This window comes from Lutjanus erythropterus, chromosome 18 (genome assembly GCF_056507025.1).
Source record: "Lutjanus erythropterus isolate fLutEry1 chromosome 18, fLutEry1.hap2, whole genome shotgun sequence".
NCBI classification, from domain to species: domain Eukaryota; kingdom Metazoa; phylum Chordata; class Actinopteri; order Lutjaniformes; family Lutjanidae; genus Lutjanus; species Lutjanus erythropterus.
In genome coordinates, this window is record NC_139334.1 from 29,269,798 (window position 1) to 29,297,776 (window position 27,979).

Here is a 27,979-nt window from a genome sequence, read left to right on the forward strand (position 1 = left end):
TCAGTATTTTGCTTTGGTAGAAAAGTGCCTTCAGCCCTGATTTTTTTTTCTCCTTTTCTCTCCCCCTATAGAGTTTATGCAGAATTTAAATACATATAAAGGGAAAGATGTCCTAGTAACAACTCTTCATACCACAGTAAAGGTTATTTTCTTTGCGATGTACATATGTAAATATGAAAAAAATGGCTGTGTATATTTGAATTTAGTAACTTAAGTGATGCTTTGTATCATAGTTATTCTAAAGATTAAGTTTTTGTGGTTGTTGTTTTTTTTTTTTTTTTTAATGATGTCATTCCGTTTATTAGTGTCTGTTGACACTTTGACAGGTTTTATACAGATTTTTTCGGACTGTGTCCAGGGTCCCACCGAATCATGAGCATCGGTTTAACAAGAAAAACAGATCATGATTGTTTGTCTTTTTGTGTTATGATTATTTGTTATGGCTGTTGAGAGTCTGGAGAGCCGTTTGTTGACTCCGTCAGTCATTGTGAGAGGTTGTTGACCGAGGCCTTGTTCAGACTGACAGCACAGATCTGGTTTTTGTTTTTTTGTTTTTTGTTTTTTTTTTGTATATCAAGATTGGATCCAGATTCAAAGTCTAGACTGCTTTTATTTGCAAATCAAAAACAAACCACATTTGGAGGTGGTTTAAAATGCAAATTCAGTTGGATTTTTACAGATGTGTCTCAGTCTGGACCGTTGACATATATAAAGATGGACATCATGTCTTCAGTTCCTTTCACCGTGCAAAACTGAAACCAAAATATCCAGATACGATTGCTGCCATCTTGCACTGGTAACTTTATTTGAAGTCAGAGTCTGAACAGTAGTGATCAGGGTTGGTTTCTGTCCATACAGCTGTCAATCATGACATGAAAACCCTTTTTTTATAGCATCAAATAGCCAATCAAAACCAAACTTAAAAGAAAATTAACACTTGAACAAACATCAGCGTGATAACAACAGTCTAAAACGACAGAAACCGTGTTAGAGAAAAAATTATTTGAAGTCTACATTGATGTTTTAGTTTGGCTCATATCCTATCTGTTAACATAGAGGAGGCATGGAGGTACTAAAGCCAGCCAGCAGGGGGCGATAAAGATGTTTGGTTTCACTTTTCACTGTAAAAACAAAATTGTAGAAAAAACTCAAACTTTCCAGGCAACTTACTGCAGTTTTTTTGAAAAAGTTTTACCAATTATTCATGTTTTGTTGAGATAATTTACTTTTCTTATTTTTCTTTAAAATTACTGTAAACATCGATGTGGAAGTGAATAATGGTTAATATATTAATACTTTTAATCAAAACCATTTAATTATCAGCCAATTTTTGAAGGTTGTTTTTTATTTCTAAAGGAAATGAGAATTGTTTTATCTTAACCAAAGATTTTAGTTTAGCAAAACATTTTTTAGTTTATTTCAGAGAGTTTGAGTTGCACCCCAAATACAAAACTCTATTACAGTAAGTGGCCTTGAAATTTTGAGTTGTCTCATCATCTTTTTTTACAGTGTTCAGGAGCTGTCATGTTGTCTGTGTTTATGTGGACGGTCTGGATGCTCAAATCGGATTTAAAAGTGTCGTTTGCAGCGTGATACAACAGTGAAGTCAAATCCAGAGCAGAATGTTGACCAGCCTCCTTTGTCACACCAGACAAACTTAGCTCTGCTCTGTGATTTTACAATGTGATAATTCAGAAGACGAGATGACGGATCATTTCTCAAGCTTCTGCATCATCAGCATATGTAGATACTGACGCCTACACCGTTACCACAGTAACCTGTGCAACAAGGTTGGTGATGTCTGGACACCCAAATCTGATCTGATCACCTACCAGTGTGGATCGTCTGTCTTGAAGATCTGCTGCAGTCTGAACAAAGCCTAAACGCTCTCACAACTACTTGTGCAACAGTCCTGTTCATTTCAATGGAGTCTTTTAGACAAAAAGGCCACCAAGATTCACCTCTCTATAACAGATATTTACGTTTTTACGAATCTGAGAGTCCAGGTTATATTAAAAAGCACCAAAAACAGTTCATTTTTAATCATTTCAGTTGTGAGATTTAGTATCCCAGTGTGCACATTCTGTTTGAAGAGCCCTTCTGCACCCACTGACTCAGATAATGTGGGCCAACCCTCCAAAAAGCATCTAAATGTCATTGATTTAAATGCTGCCTTTTAGTCAGACAGGTTCTAAATGATGCTTTAACTCAGTTCACTTACAATTTTTTTACATTTCATGCTGGTGTCTCACATCCTGCTGGCTGTATGTACGTATATAAATATAAAAAAACACCCTGTTCGCATGATGTTTGAAAGCATCAGGGTATCGGAGCACAGGCAGGTGATACGGGGCCTCCAGCAGGGACACTTTCGGTTTCCTTTTGTGTGAGATGACATGAATAGTTTGTTTTAGCACATGCCTGAAACTTTTGTTCAGGCTGATCTGCTTTTTCTTTGAAATGATGCTGCAGGATGTAACTTGCAGAAGCGGAACTGGATTGGTGTATTTTCTGCACTTTTTTTTGTCCACGAGTTTCATGGAAAAGTTCTTTAGCTGTGTCAAAAATTACTCCCTCGTTCACTTATTTAACACTTTCTACATGAAAAACAGTCAGCAGTGTTGTTGCACAGCTTTTCACTCGCTTCACAGCATCTGTTTTGTTTCACCATTTGTTATCCCCTCTTGATGTTAGGGACTCAAGTTGTTTAAGGGTTGCAAATAGCGATTATTTTCATTACTGATTAATCTGTTGACTATTTTGTCAATTAATTGATTAGTTGTTTGGTCCACAAAATTGTGAAAAATCCCAAGATGACGTCCTCAAATGTCTTATTTTGTCCATAACCCAAAGATATTCAGTTTATCGTCATAGAGGACCACAAAACATTCACGTTTAAGAAGCTAAAATAAGAATTTTACTTAAAAAAAAGACTCAAAACAATCAATTATCAAAAATAGTTGGCAATTAATGTAATAATTGTTGCAGCTCTATTAAAAATAGTACTGAGGAGCTCTGCTGTATGCTGCCTAACCCATGACTTGCTCTTGATTAGGGACTCCAAATGGCACAAAGTAAAGTAGCCCTGTGCTGCATCACAGAGTCGGGTCTTAAACCAGCGCTGATGCATCTTATTTCTATTTTCACTACACACTTAAACGGGTCACAGGGTCCAAACTTAAAAGCACTGCTGCCAGTCTCGTACTTACAGTTATAAATTCACCATTTTACAGTCTGTTGACAGTGGAGATGCCACGCAGGGCAGCAGGGTGTTTAGTGAGTATGAAAACCTTCTTGTGCTACAGGAGCCGCTTTCATGATGGCGATCCGCACCCCCCCCCCCCCTCCCCGCCCCCTCCCATTGCAAGACACTGAATCCCCATCATAGACAAATCAAAAAGGTGTGTGGTTTGAATGGGAACGTTCGTATCCTAAACTGTTTTCCCTGTTTTTAACCCCGCCTCTCCTCGTGTATCTATCCTGGTCTAATGAAGGGAACAAGTTGTAATGTTGTTGATGTTGTTGACTGTTTGTGGTTGTTGTCCAGTGTTTGTAAAGAGTCTGTTTCTGCACTAAGAACACACAGGAGAAGAGAAACATTTAGCATTACCTCCACAGCGGTAGTGAGAAAAAAAAAAAAGTCAAATATTGTCACTATTTGTGGATGAACATTATGTTTTCAATATTTTATGTTTTTGTTAATAATGCTGATGCAAATCGTGTAAAACCCAAATTCATATTCTGTCAGTAAATTTTACATTGTGTTAGTCCCACAGGAGGGGCTGAATGTGCAGAACATTGTAATTATTTTGTACAAAATTTGGTAAAAGTCTTGGTTTGTTAGTGGAATTTTTTTTGTTTGTTCTTAGAACAATCCTATTATTTATTAAAGTATTTTATACCAAAGTTCATTTTGTTTTTGTCTTTTCTTGTGTTAACATATTAGATGTTTCTTATTGGCTGTTGCTATTTATTTCAGGACTGACCGAAGCCCCACCCACCTTTGTTACTGGTGTTATTCCTGTCAGGTTTTACATAGAACTGAATTTTGCAGTTAACATTTTTTTTCTTTTAATCTTCATTCTTCTTTTTCAGACCTTCATTATCTTCCTGAGGTGCACGTAAAATTAGATATGAGATTACACAAAAACAGGGGATAACCTCACAAATTTGGAGCTAACCTGCTCCAGAACAGGGCCAGCAAGTCCTAGGCTGAAGTTGGGGTCAGCCCATTTTGGAACAGCCAGTATGAAAGTTTTCTTAGCCTGGGGCTAACAGCTCCCTTAGCTAAGTACAATGTGGAAAGCCCAACAGAAAGATCATTAAAGAGTTAGCCCTAGTATTTTAGTACAATATTGTAGCCAAGTAGTTGCACTGTGCATGGTGGTCTCAGGATGTAATGCTAGGAGTGAGAGTGGTGAGAGCTCCCACTTAACACAGCCAGACTGGGACCAAAACAGCCTTAGAGACACTGTGTAGACTATAGCACCAAGGTGGTTTTCACAGCTAACCAAGCTAATGGTAATTAACAGTTAGCCAACATAGTTTAGCAACAAGTAAAGCAGAAAACTCTGTAAACAACCTCGGTATTCGGTGTTTGCCCTGGTGACCAGTCATGGGAGGCTGCTGCTGAGCCTGGTTCTGTTGCCCGCTAACGGCAGCTAGCAGTTAGGGTAAGCTACTGAAGCAACAAGTAAGCTAAAGCTATCTGTCCATCAGGAAACTCTGTAATTATATAACTGTAAGTTGAAGCTGAGCAGCTGGAGGACATCAGAAAATATTTTCTCCATAAAATCTGATCCAGTTTCACCCAAATCAGTGAATAAAATGATAAAGAAACCCTGCAGTCCACTCCGGTGAATGGATATATTTTCCTTCCATTCTTCACTGCATCATAAGCAAGACAGCATTTCTTTGGACACAAAGTCCAAGATGAGTCATCCACAGTTTTTAATCAAGACAGACTGAAATACTATCTAAAAATACCTGAGAATGTTTTTTGTCATTGTTGAGCCAGATACTGGTTACTGATAACTTTTGTGTTGAATATCAAATGTTTAATTGAAAAATGTTAGTTGATAATTAGATTAATTGTAATTGAGACTTGGCTTTCAAAATTCTGAAAAGATTTTACTCTTTATTCTGTTTAATTTGACAATTAAATCTTGTACGGCTTCCAGGTAGCCAATCAGCCCTCTCTCTGCCTCCCGCCTCATTTAGCGCCAGACCAATGAGGTGAGTCGTTCGCGTGCCTCCATCTGCCTCTTTAATGACACTGTGGGAAATGATTAACATTAGCCGGCTCTGCATGAAAGCCTTCCAGCAGCTGTGGTGGATATCCATAATGCTTGGTGGGACGTTATGTGCCGTGCTGTGTGTTCATTAACCCGGCAGTTGTTTCGGGAAGAATGGGAAACGTGTCTGGAATCCTGGATGGCGCGGCGCTCGGGTCACATGCGTGTTCAGAGCGCGATCGCTGACCTACTTGGAGAGAAGTACAATGAAGGAGAAGGAGAGATGATGGTGGAGTAGAAGGAGGAAGGGCCAGTGGTGGCATTAGGATCGTGTGTCATCCCACAATGCAGCGTGTAAACTGATACCAGATTCCTACAGGAGCTGGTTGGAGTGAAGGCTGCTGGTCCACACAGGTTCAGTTTTTCCATCCTGCAAATTAGAATTTCAGCTTAAAAGTTCATTCTTTGGTCCAGCTGACAAAATAAACTCATCACAGGGTCCATTTAGTATCTTCTTGAGTTTCAAATGAATTCTAATAATCTTCATCAGCTGATAAAGATTAAATTTACGTTTTTTCCTGAGTGATTTTTGAAGTGGAGTGTATTGCATACAGTAGATCGCAGTCTGCATGGCCCCGACTTGGAGAAGCTGCAGGAGTGCCAGTGTAGGAAGCTAAGCAATGTGCTGCTGTGGACAGGTTCAGCAGAAAAAGGTAGTTTAGACACCCATAAAACCATCAATATCAGTTTAAGCTATATTAAAAATATTTTTACCACTCTACCTTGCCATCAGACTTGGGAAGCTGCCGTGACATAAGACAAACTCCTTTGGCAAAAAGAGTCATTTCACCTTGTGGAACATGTGGGTTGTTAGTATACCGCTGGTTTGATTGGGTAGTTTATTTGTGTCATTGTGTGACTTCTTTGTTTTCAACAATTATTAAATTAAATAATATATGTTCTCCACTGACTTCTGCCCACTTTACGTTCTTAAGACATTTCAGCAGAGACACAAAAACATTTTGGTGGGTGCTGAAGCAAAAAAAAGGTTGCAGTCTCTTTTTTTCAGTCTTTATTTTAGTTGTTTGAAACTACTGAACTGTTGTCTTTATGATGTTGATGTGACAGATCTATTCTAATGATTGTTGAATGATGATTATGTAAGTGGAAACATTCATTTAACATTTGTTGTTGATTTCTTTTGATTTTTAAACATGACACTGGAATGCAAAAAAATATTTACCATCCTTTAATAAAGAACAAGGTCTCATGGACAGCTGTCAGAAACACAACCTCATCAGTCACATTTGAAGGCAGCAGCATTTTTCATGTGTGGTCATTCATTGGCTGTCTGTAGGTCACATGGCATCAGGTTAGCCAATGAGCTGCAAAACTCTCAAAGTGGTGAGGAAGTAGCTCATGGTGTGGCATGTTAGCAAAAATAAATGTGTGTAAGACAGAGATGAGAATTCCAATGAACATCTGAGATGAAGAAGAGGCTGAATCAGGACTTTGGTGAGTTTGGTGGTGGACTTTCATTCACATTGTTGTTGTTTAATGGCTGCCAAATTTTAAGACTTATTTGTCTGTGAAGAAGTTCAGTGTGAGTTTTTTTCCACCTTGTTCCAGCTACAGAGGATGAGTGTATTCATCATTTTGTGGTGAAGTTTTAGGTTTAGCTGTCCTCTTCTTCTTCAAAATGTCCAAGTTTAATGCTGTTGGCTACAGCTCTTGTCTAATCCATTTGCACTGAGTTATTGATAATCAAACTTCACTGAACTGATGCAGATCTGTAAAACATCTGTGCAGTTACAGTAATACTGCTTTGTAGATAAAATAAGTCAACTTTTGGTGTCACATAGGACAAGAACTGTGGCCTCCTGGGTGAAGGTTTTGTATTTGTTTTACCCATCTATCCCATCAGTGCAGACTAAATGGTTTAAAATGACACACAAAAGCAAAAAAGGTGTGATAACATTCAAAATGACTTAAGACATTGGTGTGTTTATCATGTACCATTTGAGGAGTCCAGGCTGGTTTACACGACAGCGTAGCAACAGAGACGAATGTTTAGCATTAAGATCTGACCAATTAAGTTCCTCGTTACCTGGATGGCAAACGACTGCATGCTTTAATCCTAAATCTAACGCCATGCTTGGACAACCCTAACTGAGCTGCATGACAGAACATTATGGTTTCATGGCTCATTTAAACGAGCAACACAAAGGGGTCTCCATGGAGACATGATGCATGCTTAGCTTGATGTTTAACTGAAGCTCTCACATCTTCTGCATCCAGACAGACAGAGAGACAGAGAGACAGAGAGACAGACAGACGGACAGCTCACCATGGCAGATAATCTGCTCAGACGATGGATGGCTGCCATACCACAATCACCAGGCATGCAGGAGCGGTGGAGCCACCTCGTCTCAGGTAAGAAGTCTGGTTCACTGGAGCACAGACACTGTAATGTGGTGGTTCCCAACCTGGGGGCCGGGCCCCTCTGGGAGACCAGGGGAGAAATAAAGACTGGGAAAAAAAGTTGAATGAATATGACCTATGGGGAATAAACAAACAAGAGTTTGCTGATTCTATCCTGCCAACCTTTATTTCACTAAATTTCAACATATGAATCCTTTTTTAATCAGTTCCTTCCCTAATTATTGATTGTTAAACATTTTTCAGCTTCTGAAAGGAGGCCATGCCAGAAAAACAGTTTGGGAATCACTGCTGTAATGGATGGTTCATATTCAACACTATACCAACCCCTCTCAAAAAAGAAACATAAAAAATCACACTAAGAAACGAACTGATCAAGTATTTTTTTTGTGTATTTTTATTTTTTGTGCCTAAACTTAAAAAACTGAGACATTTCACAGCTTTAATCACGTTTTAAAAGGCTGTTCCACTGTGTTAAAAATAACTGTCTGGCCACGTCAGATACAGGTGCTAAGGTTTACCCTGTGTTTCAGTACAAGATGCCGAAGGGTGCTGACAAATCATTGGTATGTGACGACTTGGTATGAGAACTTGTTGGAAATTCGGCCTAAGCTTGTGTCTTTTTAGGATGAAACCATATCCTGGCGAGGCTGCAGCAGTGAGGATAATCAAATCTTGTCTTTGGTATTTTATTGGGTAACTCCACTATTACAATTTAGGACAACAACGAAGTAACTTGAATGTTTTATTTTAACTATCCCAGTTGGTTCATGGATCGATATACTTTTGCATAAGAGGGGCAAAGCGCAGCGCTGTACGTCATGTCTGCCTGGCATACAAACAGCTAAACTAAACTTTAGCACTGGATTTAGCTAAGTGTGTAAATTGTATGTCTACTCACAAATCTCATAGCCTCATCTGACTGCTGATATTTTGTCATGCTTTATGATAACTGTTGAGATCATGGTATGTTATTAAAATTCTTCACATATGTTAGGGAATTTTCCAATCTTTAGGTATCATTGACAGGCCTGGACCAACTCTTAATAGACACACTGTCTTTCTTGTAGACAGTAGATGCTGCTGTCTTGTCCTTTCAGATTAACGAGGAAACATCCCGATAGTGTTGTTACAGCATCTTAAGTCGGAGATGTGTTTGTGTTGTCTCTCTGACCGGAGCGGACATAACTGTAATCGGAGATTGGATATCACTGACCCTGAGCTAATGGGAGCAGAGGGTGCTGAGCTGTGCTCTCAGATCTTGTTCAGTCATTCTTCCCGTGTTTGGATTTACAGACCAATAGTTTATTTCTATATGCGGTAGATGTGTTGGGTCTGACCTTATTCATCATGACCTCATCTGTGAATGTTTGAAGACAATCCTGGAGGACAGAAACTCTAGAATTGAAGGGAACATCAGGACAAAGCGTGTACCGATTATTCTTTCATTCTCCTTGATCAAGTTTCATCAAACCAGTTTCAGTGTAAGACAAACTGGACTCCTGTGTACTTTCTCCTTTTGATGTATGGCTAAAAGATAAAAATCTACAACAACATACAGCTGTTATCTCTTTGGTTGTGCATTGAAAAGCCAACGGCAGCCAAAGTCAAAGTTTAAGTAATTTGAACTTTGAGTGCAGCGCTCAGTGACGGTTTTGAGTGGTGTGCCACACTGAGGGTGACGCCTCCGCCTGATTGGCCACAGTGGCTCTCTCCATAGGAAAACAATGGCACAACCAGTGTGCAGTGGTTTTATGTGTAAGCAACTCCATAGAACATAAGAGCTGAGTGGATCATAGGCTTTGGTGATAACCTGTGTGTGTGGATTTTACTCCAGGACTGTTTTCTCAACAAGGGCTGCTAACAGTACGAGCTCAATGATGGATCGATGCTGGCCATGTTGGACTGTTGTAATACTGAGGGACAGTGAAGAGAAACTGTGTGAACGTTAAGCCTCATTTGAAGCCAACTAAATAATGTATTTTTTTTTTATGTTGCTCCATCTAGTGTTAGCTTTAAAGCTGGTTCTGCTCTGTGATGCTAATGGTGTGTGTGTGTGTGTGTGTGTGTGTGTGTGTGTTGCTGCTGCATGTAAATGCATTTGATAGACATGTCCTGAAGGGAAAAATATAGCTACGTGTGAAAAAGAAATGGTCGAACAGCAGGAATTTGCTTGCTGTTGTTGTGTAACTTTTATTAGCATCCATATCCTACCAGCTGGAGTCACTCAGTGCACTGTAGCTGATTGAATCTAGACATAAAATTTCAGAATTTCCATCGACCAAGATTTCCTTTGGTTGACTGTAGCCCCAGTGCTCACACCAGGATCTTGCACATTTAGACCTTCAGTTAACTGGACAGATTGAAAATGAAAAGTCTCAACACTTAAAAAGATTCCTTTAGAATTTCTTTTTGGTGTCAGGTTAAATTTTGCACACTGTACTGGGAGCTGCAGAGTGAACATAAATACCAAAATATGATCATAAATAACCTTAAAAATACGTTGAAATGGCTCCAGTGGGTGAGGTTTGTGAGCAGAGCCAGACTCACTGTAAAATCTGAGGTATTCCCTGACCTGCTGCTCTGGCGCCACTCAGCTTCTAAACACAATGACCCAGATATAATGAAGCCGGGAGGCTCAATGACTTTCCCCAGCCTCCTCCTGCTTCTCACACACACCCTGTTTCCACACACGCGGACCTCAGTCCACACACACCTGTTTTCACCGGATCACCAGCAGCGTGCTTTAGCCTCACACACACACACACACACACACACACACACACACACACACACACACACACACACACACACACACACACACACACTCGAGTGATGATGAAATACGGCCACAACCGCTGGTGCTGGACCAGGTCCCTGTGAGTGTCAGTATCCAGCTCACGTCCCAGAGCTGCTCAGACCAGATCGCCTAATAATAAACTCGCAGGCTGCAGCTCGCGTTATGTTTCCATTAAAGAGTGGTGCGACCTTTAAGCGAATCTCTAAAATTTGGACAAAATAAAATATGAATTAACTGTCTTTAAACTTATATTAAGGAGGATGAGACCCTATTAAATCACTCCATATTATTTTCACCTTGTGAGTCTGTGTGTGTGTCATCATGGCAAAATGTGGTGCTGGAAACACCTACAGTACACTGAAAAAATATAAGTTTTAATTTTTCAAATCAAGTTCACAACACAGTTGCACAGATGTACCTCTGATTAATTCAAATTAACAGTTTGCATTAATGCAACTTAAATTTAAGGTAAGTCAATTGAAAAGTTTCAGGTTTTCCACAACTTTACCCACAAAACAAACAACCTTACAGTGTGGTTTCAGGAAAAGTAACTGAAGTGTGTTCATTTAGTTTGTGAAAAGTAGATAATATAATTGCTAACATTAGCATGACTTAACTTTAGCCTGAGTCAGCAATAGCTAGTCTGCTCACTGAGTTTAAGGAACAGTTGTAGTGAGGAACTCAAAACATGTAGAACATCAAGTAGATTTAAATAAAAGGTTAAAAATAACTGATGAAATATGAACACAGACGATCAGACACTGAAGGACACAGTGCAGGAGCTTCAAGTGTGGAAGTTGCCTCTTGTAAGTTGTTTTTTGTGTTGTGTAGTTGTGTGGTTTGTTTGTTGTTTGTTTTGTGGTTTGTTGTTTGATCGCTGAATATGATGTGCTGTTAAAAGTGCAGGTGTTATTAGCTGTAGCTTAAAGTGCAGGAGTGTGTAAGTTGTGTTAAATTGCTTTATTGTAATGTATTTCACTGTGTTATTTAAGAATCTGCCATTTCCTGTAAGAAGCTCTGCATTTATTTGCATGAATTTGTAGATTTATACGTGATTTCTTATTTCTATTTACAGACTGAAATAAAGTCCACAAATTCTAAATTTTAATTTCACAAAAACTTAAAGCAACACAATTAAATCAATTCAGGTTGACCATTTATATAACACAGTACATTATTTGATCACAAAATACAATTTTGACTTTTCCTCTTTCTGAATAAGCAAGAGCAGATAGTGACTCATCTGCAGGGAGAAAAACTTTTTTTTTTAAACTCTGCCAAGTTAATCATGAAGCTGAATAAGCAACTTCAGACAGAAAAAATATTCATTTCCATCTCATTATTTGTGCATAACATCCGTATCTGGGTGCATCCCCACCACAGGCAGAGCATTTTTTGAGTACTTTGGCAGGTCAGGGTTAGGAAACTTCACAGGTGTGTAGTTGAGAACGAAGTGAAGGCCGTGTTTGAAGATCTGGGTCTGATCTGACAAGAAGCCTTGTCTGGAGCTGAACTGAGGACGTTTCAGATGTTGTGGTTTGGTATGGAGGTCTGTAACAGTGAGTGACAGTGTGATATTTGAGTGCTTTCCCAGCAACAGAAGAAGTAGAAGCAGATATAATTGAATTCATGTCCACAAATTACTCAATTTGTTCCCTCAGATTGGCGTTAAGTAATTGTAGCAGTAGGATTGATTTTCATATTGGTCTGAAATGAATATTGTTGTCACAGTCATTCCTCTTGTCCCCTCAACGCTCTCTTTCTCAGACACTTTTAAAACGCCTCACATCATGTTTCGGCTGCTCCTTGTTTACTCTTTGTTAGCTTTGGTTGCTGTCTTCGTCTGTCTGTGTAACGTGGTGCCAAACAAACAGCCGACAGTCCAGATGAACCACTGCAGAGCGACACAGTTTTGATTTTGGTCTGAGAAATGTGACTTGAGAGATTTTACATCGTACTGAATAACTGATTCTATTCTTTTTATTTGTGCATAAAGGCGGGCTGCTCGATTAGCCATAATCCCAACTATTTTGATCAAAATCGAAGTGATGGCTGGCTTGACCTGTCTTTCGTGGAAGGGACGGCTTGCTTGACTGCAGTGACCTGAACCAAACATACCACAGCCTCCCTGAGAGTGATTTTTGGCCGCGGGGCAGCGGTGCACCGGTGCACCGCTTTAAAGACAAAGGGGTGCATCGGTTTTATCTCAGTTGTTTTGTTTTCATAATCACTGGAAGCCAAGTGAAATACTTAAAAAATAAAATTTGATACAAGATTTAAAGTGCAAAAAAAATCTGCTTTATTTACTCAAATGATTAACCAATCACAGCTGATCCCTGCTGGGCTCGACAAAACATCACATGTACTCATTCTGCATTCACTAATTTTGAGTCACTTTGCCTTAAGGAGCTGCTAACCTTTAAAAGAATTTAATCTGATCAGGTTTCTGACGATGGAAGATGATTTGTGACCCTGTCAGGACTGAAAGTTTAAAGTCGTATCGTTTGACTCCCAGACGAACAAATCAGATGTGCATGTGAAGCACAGAGAGGCTCCGGGTTCGACAGCATGCGATGAGGAGGCGAGGGGAAGCTTGCACATGAATAAGGAGATGGGGAGGGAAGCAGGAATGCTCGGTGGAGCTCCTGAGGACAGCAGGAGAGCCGGATTCCTCCTCGGAGCGACCACGCCTCAGCCTCTCAGCTGGCGGTGAGCCCTCCGACTCCTCCCAGGGTTAGGGCCGAGTCCACATGTTCAAACGGAGATGAAAGGCCCCCGGTAGGAAGGTTGTCGGTGCCAATACCAACCGCCTGCCAAGTAAGCCCTGCTTAGCGGCGCTCTCCCAGATGTTCCCGACACTGAATATTCTGCTCTTCGCCTCTCCCCGGGGACGAGGAGGGAGCCTCCGCTTGACCCCTTCACATCAAAGTGTGGAGGAGGACTCAAAACAATGAGCACTTCCACAGAGGGAAGGAGTGAAAGTTTCAGTGTGTGTGTGTGTGTGTGTGTGTGTGTGTGCAGAGAGCGAATCAATGATTTAGGAGGGTAAGAAGTGGGTTGGGCCGTTCATCAGAGTAGCTGACGTTAATGCCTATGTCCTGTGGGTATGTATTCAGAGAGCAGAGAATAGGCCAACACATACTTTGAGCCCACGCCTGCATCCTTTCGCTCAAAATGTAATCCATACTGTACTGTTACTGTATGTACATGCAGACTCCCCGCTCATGGCAACATCTGTTTCACAGTATGACAGTGACGTTAGAAGTAAAAGTAATAATCCTGCTATGTAAAAACATACAATTACCTTACATTAAATTACCTGCATGAAAAGCTTTGCAGAATAACTAGTTGATATACTCTTGGACTATTATCATTAATGTGTTTATGTGTAAGCAGCATTTTCAAGTTGCAGCTGGTTCAGATGAATTCTACCGCCTCTGAAAACTCAAATCCACAACAGTCTTCTAACCATGTAATTTACAATCTTATGTGCATAATAATGAGCATATAAAAAGTATCAGAAATCAGATTTAATCCAAATTTAAAACACTGTCATTTAATTTTTTGTACACTTTCCTGTTATGGCTTTGACTTTGACAAAACTTCAACAAAACTCCCCTCTGCTGCAGCTTCTCTCTGAGTCTGAGCCGACTCAACAACGTTATATTGAAAGAAAAGAAAAGACACAGGAGCTGCTGGTCTATCACTGCCTCCATCTGCAGCAAGTCAAGCTAGTTCAGACCCAAATAAACTTGTTAAATTAGTATGATTTTACATTTATAACCATCTACTGAATGTTGTGTAAACACTGAAACATTGGGCACAAACATCTGTTTCAGCGAGCTGTGAGGAGAAAAAGTCATAAATTAAGACACACAGGATGTTCAGTCAGATGACAGTGGAACAGTTCGAGTGATTTCATTGCCTTCTGAAATCTGTAGCGTTTGATTCGGCACGCCTGGATTACACGCACACCACCCAAGGCTACGCATTTTATAGACAAGCCTGAACTGAGAGAGGAACGCCGTAGCTGCCAGTATCATCCACCTATTCATCACGACAAATGGACTGGATTTGTTTTAGAGCTCGCACATAATAAACACACAGGAGACGCTTTCACAGGGAGGGGAAACCGATTCTTATTCTCTTACTGTAAAACGCATCATGTTGATATGCTTACATAGTTGTGCGTGCTGCACATGGTTAATTTGTCAAATGACGTGTGTGTGTGTATGTGTGTGTGTGTGTGTGTGTGTGTGTTAGCTTCACAATGCGACCAAAAAGCCTGAAGCTTGAATGAAAGAGTTCAGGTACGGTTGATGATGCTCATAAAAATGTTTCATGCACTCGCACATACGAATGCCAATATTTAAAGTAGCTACTTTAAAAATATATATTAATTAACATAATAGAATGATTTAAAACAGAAATGAACACAAAAGTAAAATATTTTTGCAGCCAAGATTTTACAAAATGTGTGTGTATACATACACGCGAGTGAGTGTAAAATATATATAACCATAAATAAACTATGCACACAGTACTAACTTCAATAAATTCAACTACTTAAATACAAATATTTGAACCTCAAATGAAATATATTTTTAAATTTTAAATTTTAAATTTAATTCAAAAATAAAAATATACAAAATAATTCAAATGAAAGAAAATACACCCACGTTCTTTTAGTGACAATCATTAAAATATATAAAATAGAAAATTTCCTATATTAAAACATAATAAAAATATTTCAAGTATAAAACTGTTGACTTAAGTATATATTATGTGTCTCTATTAAACAAATTAAAATGAAATTCATATTTTAAAGATTTTACAGTATATTTCTATTAAATAATAAAATCTGTTAAATAACTTGTATTATAACTTATAATGTAAATCTTTTAAAAATATATGTGTATAAATTATGTTTAGAATATAATAATAATCAAAATATACACAATATAAGTGTGTATACTTAGATTTAGAAATATAAAAATATGCAATATGTACTACACTAATGTATGTGTACATTAAGTTTTAAATTCGTATTTTGAATGAATAAAATCTAAGTATTTGTGAGATAAAATAAATTTATAATATGTTGTATGTGTAAATTTAAAGAAAAATGTGGACAAACATACTGAATCTGGATTTTGAGTAAATGCTGTTATTTAAGTAGAACTATTTAAAATGCATTAAAATGAAATACATTTTTAATAACTTTGTATTTCTCTTTTTTGTTAATTTGGTTACTCTTTGGTTAATTTCTTTATTTACATATATAGTTTTCATAACAGAGGGAACCAAGCAACATGATTTTTATTGCATTTGAATGGTAGTTTTAAGTTTAAATGACAATAAACTTAAACCTTGAACCTCCTTGTATTTTATGTTATATAATCAAGTCTGCCCTTTATATTTAAAATATAAAAAACATTCAGATATATAAAGAGGATGCAGACCCGTGTTTAATAGGATAATAATAAAAATAAGCAGACTGGATTGTGTATATCAGACTTTCCTATAAGTACAGCGGGCAGATCAGACTTTCTGACCTTTCTCTCCCCTCTCTGTCAGCTTGTACAACACACACACACACTTTCACACATGCAGACGTGACACAGGTCGAGCCGGACCTTACGTCATGCCATTTGCACGCTGTGGGGTCGGGCCCCGGGGCCTTTGGGTTGAGACAGCGCGATGGACGGACCACTGTGTCATCAGTTGGCCGGAGGTGCAACAATAAGGCTTAATGCGTGATTAAGTCCCAAATCAGCTCTCATTACGAGTGAACACGTCAACCGTGAGCGCGGCGTGGCTCCCTTTCAGAAAACTGAACCCTGCATCCAAATCTGCCCTGAAACACCCCCCCCCCTCTCTCTGTGAACTCACACCGTGGCTCTGTGAGTTTCTGCTGTTTTAGTCTCTTTGCATCTTTGACTCGGCCGGCATTCGTCGGCATCTGTCTTCTGATGCTTCATTTAAGTCTGCAGCACGCGACCTTTCAATGTGAGTCAGCACATATCGCTGGTCTGTCTCCAGCTCTTGTCATTCAGCTGTCTAAACCATCCACTGTAGCCTGAGGTAACCACCATTCCACAATCCTCCACAGATACTAAAGATAAAGACTGTAAATGTGCCAATCTCAGATTTTTAAAAATCCTCCCTCAGGTTCAGTTTTTGAACAAGTATGGTCTGATGACTGCTGAGCTTCTCTCTTATTTTTGCTCGAGTTTGATTTTTGACTTTGTTGTATGACTCCGATGACCTCTGATCTCACTCTGACACTTTGAACGTTCAACATTAAACTACCCAGAGTTCATGACCCGAGGTAATGAACGGTAATTAAGCCATTTAAAGGAGAAATATGCGATATATTTACTGTACTGTACTGACAGCTGTGACCTGTCAAAGCAGGGGTTCAACAACAACAGGCTTCAGCAAATACACTTCATCTAAAGTGTGGGAGCATTTCAGACAGAGATGAATCAGCGTGCTTCTGTTCTTACAAACTAAACTTTCACGAACAATCAAACACGACCACAAACTGGAAGTTGACTGATTAGTCAACTTGTAAAATAACCATGAGATTAATTGTTTAAAAAATAATCATTAGGTGCAGCTGTAGAACTAAATGAACGCCAGCTAAGCCAAATAAAACACAGTTTGCCAGGTTTCATCACCTCATTGGCTGAACACTGAAGGTGTATAAAACTTTTCAGCTCTTATGACTATGCCACGTCAGTCGGAGCTGATCACAGGCGTTCTACACAATGCTTGTGATTCCACCAGCACCAGCGGCTCTCCAATCCGCTCTGCTTTAAATATGCGCCAAATCTATTTTTGACAGATGCTGCGTCAATTAGCGGTTCATCTCCGGTTGATTTTCAAAATAAAAGAACCTGTCCAGACTCATGCTCATAAAGACAGTCTGAAAGGAAAGGATCTAATCAACAAATTCTGAGCAAATAAACATAATCCGGCAAAATGCAGCTCTGTGGAAACGCTGCTGAAACGCTGCTGGTGGGGGACTGATCAGAACCATGGTGCAGACTTGCCATGCTCGGTGGAATCAACCAGTAAGGGCCTCAGATCCCCATCTGAAAATGTCTGCCTCTGTAGGAATCCTTTCCATAACACCGTCAGACACTTAGAGTAACAATGTGAGCCTGTCAGTGGTAAAAACAAGCACCTTCAGTGGATGTACTGTGACTGTGAACTTGCCCTCAGGGTTTACACTGAAGCCACTGTAGCCTGTTTAGCGGCTGTCAGCTGAGATGATCTACTCAACCAGTCCCAAAAGTTTTTGTACTTATGTAGAACTGAAAATATGTTGGTTGATTGTGTCTTCAACCTTTGGAAACGGCTCTCAAAAAAACATGATGTGATGGTGATTTCGACATCTGGAACCCGGCTGCAGCGCCTTAGTTTCACCCAGAGAATCTGCCCAAAAACAGAATTGGTGGTGATGAGGGGAGAACTTGGTGAACTCAAATGCTCCCCAGCAACAAATTTCATTTATTGGTTTCGGTCTGGAGATTTGAAAACAAGAGGAACTCTTGATGTTCTGCCATCTTTATAATTCAAACATAATCTCAGTAACCACAGTCTAACTGTTGAGGTCTAAGTGTTTAACCTCCGTCTGCAGCTCTGCAGGCACACTGTGTTCCAGTTTACGGTTTGTCTCACCTGTGTTCTGCTCCCTCTGCTCCCATGTCTCCTTCCTTCTCCAGAATCACTTTAACTGCTAAAGGCAAAATGTACAGCAATTCATCTTGATGACGTTGGTGCACAAGCATTTTTATAGCTTAGAGAATGTGTTATTATAGTCATTCAGAGCAGGATACATTACTGAGAATAATTAAAGGCTCAATGATCAATGTGGATTTAATTTGGCAGATATGACGGGACGAGCTGGACCATCTTTGGGTCTCTAAAAGATAATTTTCATCCAAAGATTTATTTTTCTAGCCTTATGAAATGCTTTTAAGTTGGTAAATTTACAAAAAAAAATGAAATAAAATAACAAATTAGAAAACAATATTTAAGTTTGATGCATCTTGGGCACATGCCAACTCAAAACAAATACAAAGACACAAAGCTACTAAGAAAGATGCAAAAGGACAACAATGAGACAGAAATCAAGGCGACACAATGTGACAACAAAGAGACATAACATGACTACAAGAAGATGCAAGTGGCCTACAAAGAGACAAAGAACAACTACAAAAACATGCAAACCAACCTCAAACAGATACAAGGTGAGGACAAAAGACAGAAACTGAGACAAAATAACTACAAAGAGACACAAAGCAACAACAAGAGATGCAAAATTATCACAAGAAATGCAAAAGGACTGCAGAAAGACAAAAATTACTACAAAGATGCAAAATGTTTACAAAGAGATGCACAACAACTACAAAGAGACAAAATGGGTCCAAGTGGAAAAAAAACAAACTAGAAACAAAGGGACTAAAAAGAGACACAAATTGACCATGAGAAGATGCAAAAAAACTACAAAGAGATACAAAAGAACTACAAAAAAGATCCAAAATGAGTACAAAGAGACAAAAAATATTATAAAGAGATGCAAATCAAAAACAAAGAGGCACAAAAGACTACAGAGAAATGCAAAATGTCTACAAAGCGATGGACAACAACTAAAAACAAATGCATCTTTTTTTTTTTTTTCTGTGTTTCCTGCTCCTGTGAGGCGTGTGGGGCCTTTGACATGTCTGTGTCCAGATACCTGTCGTCTCAGACTCCATCTATGAGTTTGATCATGTTATATGTGATTTTTTATACATTTGCACACAGAACATTAGAATAATATTCTGTAATATTGTGACAATATTTTCAAGCATTTAGCAGACCTTTGCCCGACTTTATACTTTAATTTTTTACACCCTGATCTGTGAGTTAGATGAGCTTAATGAGTGACATACTCTTAAAGACACTCATGTTCCTTAATGTAGCCTGTCCTCAGAAGTTCTTCTTCTTCTGTTGTCATTCATCACATCCAAATTCCCCTGACATCACAGAACATCACACCAAGGTGTGTTTCCCTGGATTTGACTCTCGGCTTGTCTTACTCGCACTTTCATCAGACTCCAACCTTCCATCAAATAATAAAAAAAAAGTGCCAGATTTGGTTTGCGCCAGGCAACACCACCGTAACATCAAATCTGCCTCCACCTTTCTCTTGTTAAACCCCGTCCTCGGTGAGGGAGAGCATTGTCTCGGGCGATAAATCCCTAAGCTCACGTCCCTGGGCACATTTCACTCATACCACCTCATGCTACCTGTCGATCAAGGCTTCACCACAGGTGCTGGCTGATGGATGGATAAATCACGCTCTCTTCTTTTAAGCCGGGGCTGATCATTAGAAGCCTCCTCCGCTACCCTCGGGATCCTGGAGGAGCTGATTTGGCATTTTAAATGAAACATGTTGAGATCTGCCTGTCTCAAAGTACAGAGAGAAACCAAAGAGTTTGGTGGAGTGAAAGGTTCTAACTGCTGTCAGATGAGAACAACTGCGACTGCAGTTCTGAAGAGTCTCGCGTGCTTCTGCTTGAAGTGATGGACTAATTGTTTGTCTTTTGGGAACTATTAGGACCTTTGAACTTCATGTACTGATGTCACAGATTTATAGACGTTCCATTCAAAGTCCTGTTCCTGCGATGACAGAGAGAACAGTGGTCCTGAATTTATACTGCAGAACATGAGAGTGCACATATTTTGTACACTCTTCGAAATAAAGCTACTAACTACAACCACAAAGGGTTCTATTGCTTTCTGGTTCCTGTTAGAACCTTGTGTAAAGCTTCTACTTGGAATCCTTTCAAAGAGTTCTACCTCTCATGCAACCTAAAGTATTATACCTATAATCATCTGTGAAAGGTTCCACCCAGTACCTCCTATGACAGGGTTTTAAAACCTTTCTATGGTGTAATGGTTCCACTCAGAGTCCTCTTTAGAGGTTCTATCCAAAACCTTTCCACCCTCTTAGGGTTCCAAAAAGAAGCCACTGGTTCTACAAATAACCCTTTCATATTCCATGGGTTTTAGCAAAAACACACAGAGTGGGTTCTGCCAAGAACCTCTTTATATTACAAGGACAAGGACTCTTGTCTACTAAGAACCTCTTTAAATTCCATGGATTTTATCTGGAGCACATCGAGGGGTTCTACTGAGAACTTTTTAGATTCCAAGGATTTTATCTAGAACACAGACATTTTATTGTATAACCCAATGGATTCATCTAGAACCTATCATGGGGAGTTCTGTTGAGAACCTTTTCTATTCCATGGATTTTATCTAGAACATACTGAGGGTGTTCTATGGAGAACCTACTTATATTCCAGTGGTTTTAAGCAAGAACCCACCAAGGGGGTTCTACCTAGTACCTTTTTAAATTTTATGGGTTTTATCAAGAACACACACAAGGGGTTCTACTGAGAACCTTTTTATATTCCATGGATTTTATCTAGAACACACCAAGAGGGTTCCATGGACAACTTTTGTATATAACAAGGGTTTTATGTAGAACCCACCCTTGATGAAAAAGTTCTACAAGGACTTCAACAATCCCTGAGGAGATCTTCCTTCTAAAGGGGTTCTTTGGATGGAAAGGCTTCTTCATGTAACCCTTGGACCTAAGAAAGAACAACTGGCAAACCCTCTCTTGAAAAAAAAGTCTTCTTTAGAATCAAATGGTTCTGGGTAGAACCTCAGCCGCTTTTAGAACCCTTATTTCAAAGAGTGTATCATCAGCACAACAGCGTTACACAACAGAAGTGAGGATCTTGTCCAGATTGCTGTCAGAGTTCTCGTCTGATCACCAGCACGTGTTTACGTTGGTCTTTAGGTTTGTTTCCTGATCCTGTTGGACCGGAGTCCAGATCCATGTTCATGCATCATGTGACTTTTCTACACACGTACAAACACAAACACTTCTGGTTATGGTAAACATGACGTTTGTGATGATTAACATCTGTCATCTGCATCCCTCTGCTGTCCATCTGTGACACACAGACAGAACAGACTGTACCGCACAAGAACATACAGAACAGTGGAGCACTGCGAAATGTGCTGCGCAGCTCAGGCTCAGGAGGTTCTTGAGAAGTTCAGAAGCGTGTGAAATTAAAACTGATGAGGTTAAAGAGCGCCCTTAGTTTGAATTATTGTATTATTGTACTCAGATCCTGACTTTGACATTTTCAGTGCATTATTTCACACTTTTTAAAGAAAGGACTAAAATCATTTTAAAACGAAATAATTCGTCGTCTCCTTTCAGTCTTATGCTTCGATACTTTGGAGAGAAACGTGCAGATGTGAAGCTGACAGCAGCCTGTGAGACTGTTCCAGGACTGAAATCAGAGGCAAACCTCAAACCAAAATCTCATTGAAAAACAAAAAGCTACTATGATGAGACACACCTTTACCAGAATAAGTTCCAGCACATCCCAAACATGCTCTACTGGAATTCAGAATATGGCAGTATTCTGAATTTTATACAGGTCATGTAAACAGCATATTCTGGTTTAGTATTTTGAAATTTGGCTTATTGTGAACTGGTCATATTCTGATTAAGACATGTGGGACACGTTGGTATTATTCTGGTTTTAGGAGCATTCTTTGGACGTGTAAACAGCAAATTCTGATTATGCATCTCAGTTGGAGTTTTTACCGCAGTTTAGCAGCTCTGTGCTCTAAACAAACCAACTAGCCAACAGTTTGCAAGGCTGGGATACAGATGCATGCACAAAGGAAAAACCCATGTTTGTGGTCTGAAGGAGAAACACATCTACACTGTAAAAACAGAAAAGTTGAGAAATCTCAAAATTTCAAGGAAACTAAGAGGTTTTTGAGCCCAACTCAAGCTAAAGTTTAACCAACCTATGTGTGGTACCATTAGTTGGAATGATCATTTTTTGCATTACATTTTTTACTGAAAATTAAATAAAATAAAAGTCCCGCCTCTAACTGGACAGATAACCAATCATACTCATGCGGTGACACTTGGGGTGGCCAATTAGATTTCATTGGTTTGGGCTGAACTTCATCAGATCATCTTGACCCTACATGCCCAGAAACACTGAGATCCTACCGTGTGATTGGCTCACTAGATGTTTGCGTTAATGTGCAGGTGAACTGGTGTAAAGTGACTGGTGTGTGTATATTATTAAATTATTTGCGGCGGGTCAAACTTGTGCACAAAGCCTTCCACAGGGGCTTCACTCAGTCGGCAGGGAATTTAGAGAAATTAAGTTTTGATTCGCCATGGTTACTCCAAATCATTGCTTGTGATGAAATCTTTGGTGAATTGTACTTGATGATTCAGAGACATTCAGGTATGAACATGATATAATCTGCGATCAGTTTGCCAAACCTTCGGATGTTCTGTGATTTATTAAATTTTGGTATGAACAAGAGGTTCAGTAGGTTCGAGCATCAAGTTTGTTTCATCAGGAATCAGCTATAATGACTCATTGGATTTTTGTTGCCTGCACTAAATGGTTACCACTAAGATGGGTTTGGAATATTTGTTGTTTTTTTCTCAGGGACTGACTAACATGGCATCCGCGCTTCTACAGTAGGTTTGCCAAGCTATTGTATAATCTATAACTCTGACCACAGCAGCTGTCAAAGTAGAGAAAAAGTCGTGTATAAACATGGATCAACCTGACAGGGGAACACGACCAGAATATAAATCTTCTCCTCTCAGAGCCTCGGCTTTGATGTCCGACAACAAGAGCGGACCTGTGTTTTTCCACCCTGTGAGTGAAACCAAAGCCCTCAGTGGATTTTGGGGAGGTGGTCCAGGACGTTTCTGCTGACCGTGACTTAGAGAAAGCCTTTGAACTAAACACCTCTTAGCAGGGTTGTGTTCCTCCGCACTGCTGCTGGTGCTGGACGGGTGGATGGATGGATGGAGGGTGGGATGGATGACTTCTCTTGAAAGGAGAGGTTCACTGCCCTTCAGAAGTAGCTGAGCTGAGACGACAGAAGCGATGCTAAGTGGCTCCTGTGAAGAGGCCCACAGACGTCCAGACGGGGGGTTAATGGGCCACTTCACCCCTGAGTTTCCAGGTCAGATCTCAAGATAGACATCAGATCAGTGACACAGACAAACCGCAACCTGCCCAACCACAGTCAGCTCAGGGAGGAGGGGGAGAGACACTCCTTTTCTCTAGAAAACAGTAATGTTCAACCTACTGACAGAAGAGTGTTTTCCCAGCACATCATCAGGTTGGAAGTTGGCCATGTGGGCGGTACTGAAGGTAGTCAACACATCTGAACTCACCACCAGCTCCTGACTGTTTACTGCCTTCAAATGGGGTTGTGATTACTATATGAACACACCTCTCTTGTGATAGGCAGCTTCTTTGCACAAAACTGTCAGTTTTGGTCTTTAGAGTAATGTGGTTCTGCTCAAAACTGCAGGAAACACTGGCTGGTTTGCTAGATAGCACCAAGGTTCCACGCATCTTGAACAGAGTTCATTCGGTGTGGAAGAACCCTTTTATAATATGGTACATCTTCAAGGATTTCAACAATCCTTGAAAAACTCTTTCTTCCAAAAAAAGAGTTCTTTGTGGAGCCTTTAGTCCTGCAAAGAACCCTTGGCAAACCTTTGCTCCAAATGGTTGAAGGAAATGGGTCCTTTTGGAACCCTCGTTTCTTAGACTGCACATACTGGAATGTGTGCTGAATTTAAAAAAGGTATTTCAGCAGCCACCTTGACTCAAACAGGAATATTCATGATGACTGAGCAGATTTAACCCCTTTATCTATATACCATGAAAGACTGTACAGAAATGTTTGTCAGTGAATATCATCAGTTTTTTCAGTTGTAACATCACACTGTGGGGTAGTTTAGTAGTCGAATGATGCTATTTCATAACACACTTGCTTCGTTTTGACAGCAGTTGGATAATACTGCTAAAGGCAAAATCCACGCAAGACTAAATACTTCTTGTGTTCCATAAAACCCCGTAAAAGTCAAGTAGAACAGATAGATTCCTGTTTCTGCTGGAGCACCTGTGCATCAAGACATAAGAGGGGGAAAAACATTTCCATAGCAGCTTTGGGGAGGAATGAAAAAACTCTAAAAAGCTATTTTGCCCTAGACAAGAGTCTACATGAATCAGTTGCCACCGCTGAAAAATCTGATAACATTCAGACACATTTGCATCAAAAAAGGACAAAACACTTTTCACTATGGAGTCTGCAACTGCTCCATCAGTTCTAAGATGAAAAACTCAACTAAGGAAGCTGCATGTTGTATCATTACCATTAAAGTTAACCAGCTTTTATTTAAAAAGCAGTTGTGGATAGAAATCAGAGTTTCACTGAGTTTAAATGCAGGTAAAACATGTTCTCTGATGCTGTAACATGTAATTCTACTATTTTGAAACCGAGGCCCTATTTTTATTTTTATTTACTCATTTATTTTACATATCTTGTGGTCTAAATGATCAAACAGTTGTTGCAGGAGATGCAGGACTAAGGAAAAGGACTTTTAGTGGACTTACTTTGACGGGCTGATTAGTCCTGATGGATTACATTACAGCCACTGCAGTTGCCACTGAAGCCCATGTCACAGCTGCTGGCTGAGACAATGTACTGGACCGATTCAAAAACGTCTAAAATATGTAAAGACTTAGGTTAAAAAAATACCAGAATGATACTACATGATCGTATCATATTCAAAAGTTTCCCAAACTTCCAGTGATAATATAAAACTCACACATCTAACAATCCCCCAATCACAACTGGGGATGTCATTTATCTTTGAACATAAACTCGTACAGAATTTTGCTTATTTAAAAGTGAACAGAGAGATATTTGGTGCTTTGATCTTTACCGTCGCCAGTGCGATCACTTCTGTGTGTCCATGACTCACGGAGCAAACTACTGGACCCACCAGCCTAATTTTTTAATGTACATTATTCACAGTGTTTGACCTTTTTTTTGTTTCTGGCTTCATGCTGGCGACAGTCGTGGCCAGAGGCCTTAAGTTTTCAAGTCTTGCCATTCTTGTGAACGTGACATCTCAAGAACGCCTTGAAGGAGTTTCTTCAAACTTTGCACAAACATGCACATGGACTCAAAGATGAACTGATCAGATTTTGGTGGTCAAAGGTGACCCATTTTTGGCCACAATTCAAGAATTAATTACCTTATTATGACACAGTTAGGATACTTGCAGTGCTTGAGAGTAACTACTTCCATGGTACTAGTTACATGAAATGATGTTGTAGTTAGTGAGAAAAAAAACTATGTAATTAGATTATGGTTACTAATTCAAATGTGGCTAATTATGTCTAAATATTATTTTGGATTACCTGGTGGAGATCTGCACTCTATTGAGGGCACTCCTCTAGTTATCCATTACTTTTAATGTTGCAGGAATTTCAGATTTTTGTTTTAGTACATTGCTTATTAATCAGCACATGTCCTGACTTTACCTAAAGGCTGAAAATACTGAATCCGATTTTGACACGCACACAGTATGAAATGTTTTTTTATGCCTTTTCTGTGTGTGTGGTGGAACATTCAGGTTCAGATCCGTGTATTTACATCCTATTTACATCATTTCAACACGGTCCACTTCTGCTTCTGCACATAAATAACTATCATGCATCCTGTAACTGCAATGGAATTTTAATGCCTCCTGTAAATGGATGCATGTGACATAAATCATCATGCCATACGGCTCCTACATGGAAACATGTGGAACATCCCAGTTTTCACAGTGCAGATGAGTTAAAGTGTGTTACAGAGAAAATCCCACAGCAGTGTATGTAGATCAGGGCATATTTCTGCGCTTCCTGTGCCCCCCCCACCCCCCCGCCCCCCCTGCAGCCATCCTACACCTCCAGCCTGGCCAGTGCAGGCAGGTCGGAGCGTTGGCCTGCGCTTCAAAGCTTCAGCTCTGCTTTTAACCGAAGTCAGTGCCAGAGAGAGTCTGAGAGAGTCTGACAGAGGGAGAGTTTCAGTCCCAGATGCTTCTTGTGGAAGTCCAGCAGAGTGCCAGCAGATGGGTCTGAATAACTGACATGCTGGGAAACAGACAGACAGACAGACAGACAGACAGACAGATCCTGGTGTCGCCGAGCTGCCTGACGCTCTTCTCACCTCAGTGAAACACAACTCTTATTTTAACACCATGATCAACATGTACAGCTCGTAACATGAGAAGGAAATATTCACTGCAGAGGTATGCAGATGGGAAATTTGGCTGCAACATTCAATTTGTTTTTTGTACTGATTGTTTCTGAAGCCCAATGTCTGATATTATTTCACTTCAAGTCAGAGTTATTACTTAGAACAAAGGTGAACTTTATTTCTGTAGCCAAAAATACTCCTCATTATGCCACAATGAATGTTTGTTAGAAGAGCTATCATTGACTGCATATCAAGATGGACGAGGTGACTCTGAAAAATGACACCAAAATATCCCGGATACTAACGCTGTAGTGATCGAGAGTGTCCCGGTGTCTAGGTCCAGCCCATACAGCCAGCCGACTTAGTCAGGAGCAGAGCTCTGCTGTCCATAATGATATTAAACCTCATTTTATAGCATTAAATAACAAAGTAGGAGAGGTCACAGTCACTCAGTAGAAGCACCATGGTGAAGCACCTACTGCAATGCCACCACCAGTGTTTCGCCAATGTTACCATGACCCCCACATATGTTGTCCTTAACTGAAACAAGAGTTTAAACCACTTGTAGCCCCTAGCAGCTGGTTGAGAAGAGTGGTCGCATAAAACAGAGCAGTCAAAAAACAGCTTTGGATTTATTTCAGTCCATAAACTATATGATTCACAATCTTATAGCTCGACCTGACTGTTCGCATCACGCCATGCGTTACGTTTACTAGTGAGATTGTGGTCTGTTTTTAATGTTATAGAGTTTGAGGAACCCTGACACACTTTTCTTTGGTCATGTCTGGAAGGGAACCCTTGATTTGTGAAACTCTTGTGAGTTTTTTGTAGGTTGTTCCTTCTCTGTTCTTCATCAGTCTCTCCTCCCTCTGCTTGTGTCACTTTGACACATCTGTGGTCTCTTCTGCCTGCATCGTCACATACAGCTGTTATCTAGTTGGTTGCGCTTTGAAAGGTCAGCAGCAAACAAGGTCAAAGTTCAAATAATTTGAACTTTGCACACAGTGGTCAGCGGCGGATCCGAGCGGTTCGCCACGCAGAGGGTGCCGCTCATCGAATTTGTGCCAAATTTGAAGAAATTCCCTTCAGTCATTCTTGAGATATTGTGTTCACAGGAATGAAAACAGGATGCCTGTGGTCACGGCTGTGTCATTTCAGATACCAATGACAGTGATTTGTGTGAGATGGTGTACCTGATAGTGTTCCTGCTACTTTTGGGGAGTGAGACTCAGACTATAAGTGGGAGCTGAAGCGAGATGCCGGTGCAGAGAGCACGCAGCAGTTTGTTTTGGTGTTTGCTACAGCCAAAGCAGCCTCTGTGCTGCCCATCAAT